A 2,109-nucleotide genomic window follows, 5' to 3' on the forward strand; every position below is an offset into this window, starting at 1 on the left:
CGGTCACAATTGTGACCGAACATAAAACACACTTTTTTACATACTTTTCCACAATTTTTAAAATTATTTCCCTGATTAGTTCAAAGGGCTATCAATGACATCGGATTTTCATATTTACATGTTTGGGAAAAATTTGGAATGAATGGGTTAAAGCCACAAACAAACTATCCATCTTATTGTCTCTGGGATGTGAAAACATGAGATTTGATTAAATTAGAACTACACAGATGAGAAGGAACACAGATTTCATAATATATATATTTTTTATTATTAAAAACAGTAGATGGTTCTTGCATATCAATGCTATAAGAACAGCCACATTTTTTAAATTAAATGTGTCACCAGTGCATTTGGCCGGGTGTTCCTGCTCCAGAAAGGTGAAGGTCTCTGGTCATCCTGAAGCTGTGAGATCACTGGAAACACTGAGACCAGAGGCCTGCAGGATGGTCTGCTGTGACAGCTTAGCATCTGAAAACATACATGATGGAAACATTAATGAATGTGCTGCGCCAACAAGCTGTACTTTTGACCTGGTGGCGATCACCTGTGTCAGTCAGTTATGGTAGATCTGAACTTTGGTTTGATGAACTCAATATGAGAAACTTCAGACTGACAGGAGTTAGGTTAAAGCCACATCTTGTGAAGTTGGTATATTTTTCCTCCAACAGGATCCAGAGAAATCGCAACAAACCAGAAGTGGGACTAGAATTTATTTCAATGTCATTTGTGAATGTCAGCTTCTCATTTTCAACAGTGGAGCTTTAAAAGTTGAAAGGTTATTTTGGAGAGTTTTAACGCATCGAAAAGCCTCTCAGACTCAAAGCAAGATGCCAGAGCGCACAAAACTTAAAAAAATAAATAAATTTTACATAATTATCGCGGTATAAGCCATTTGTTTGTTACTTAATGAAATATAGTCACAGACGAACGAGGTAGTTAGTCCAAGTTTGTCGTTTATTGAACGTTCATAAACTACAGCGGTTGTGATGCATCCCAGCAAAGGTAAACAAAAGTAAAATAACAGCAATGATTCTAAACCTCTCCTGCCTTTTTACTGTATAATCAACCTGTTGCTGTGGCAACCGCCTGAGTCCCACAAACCCAGCAGAGATTAGCTAAAAACACAATGGATTCAGTCCGTTAAGATTTCAGGTTTTCAGGCTTCATATTTATTTCTCGGTTAACAAGCATCTCCTCTCATGAATACAGCTGTGGCTGATTAGCCAATTTAAATTTCTGCTCTGCTCATCAGGGTCTTTGAGTCCCTTTACTTTTGTAATGGTACCGAAATGCACAGAAAGGCGCAACACCTTTTAAACAATAACTACTGAGATTATTAATTTTGTTGGGCCATTAATTTGAACATATTTTGTTGATTTTATCCTTAATAAGATGTATTGGATCAGAGGACGTTCTGGTCTCAACATCCTGGTGGCGTTCAGTTTGTCACCTACTGCCGAGATCAACTCAAAACCTTCCGCGATCGTGGCACCTATTGATTAAATATGACTGTAGTTGGAAAACAAACATCAGCATTAGCTTACCGTGCAACATCTGGGCAACCGGAGGATCCTGGACGGACAGCAGCGGTGCATGTCTGAAAGATGACCTCCGAAGCAGATCTCCAAGGCTTGGCACTCTCATTCTCTCAGCTCCATAGAGCTGCCTCTGGATATTGTACTTCACTTACGATGTACAGTAAAATCTGCTCCTTATAGTTGGACCACAGCTGGTAGCTACGAAGGCGTCTCGAACCTTCAATCATAAGCCAACTTCAGCGGCCGCTTCGTCCAAACTATAAAAAAACCCCCGACGGTGAAGCTCTGAGTCCATGAGAGCCGCCAGCTGAAACGCGTTCTGTCTCAGCGGCCACACCAAAAATAAAGTCAGGAGTAATAACACTATTTTCTAATGAAGTTAATGATGAGCTTCAGCTTATTGATAACCCGGTAGTAGGTCGCCATCTTTCTTGAAAGCAAAGTACAGGTGACCCTAACCAACCAATTGGGGAAGGTGTAGCCTGATGACGTGCCTCTCCTCATTTGCATTTATTTTTTTCTAAGTTTTGCGGGGAAATAGAATGTGATAAATAAGGAAATACTAAATGAA

The 2,109-nt window shown here is 40.0% G+C and overlaps 1 protein-coding gene and 1 long non-coding RNA gene across 5 annotated transcripts in view; one reads left to right on the plus strand and one right to left on the minus strand.

Moving 5' to 3' along the window:
- Window positions 1-2,109, plus strand: part of homer3b (homer scaffold protein 3b) — a 74,475-nt gene that overhangs the window by 29,222 nt on the left and 43,144 nt on the right. The window lies entirely within an intron of this gene.
- Window positions 50-1,654, minus strand: LOC106944930 (uncharacterized). The gene is made up of 2 exons (XR_001424441.1): window positions 1,545-1,654; window positions 50-468 (listed from the first exon to the last, which is right to left on the minus strand). It is a non-coding gene; the product is annotated as an uncharacterized LOC106944930 (long non-coding RNA).

This window comes from Poecilia latipinna, unplaced genomic scaffold (genome assembly GCF_001443285.1).
Source record: "Poecilia latipinna isolate Pla-1442-1.1 unplaced genomic scaffold, P_latipinna-1.0 Scaffold118, whole genome shotgun sequence".
Lineage (NCBI taxonomy): Eukaryota > Metazoa > Chordata > Actinopteri > Cyprinodontiformes > Poeciliidae > Poecilia > Poecilia latipinna.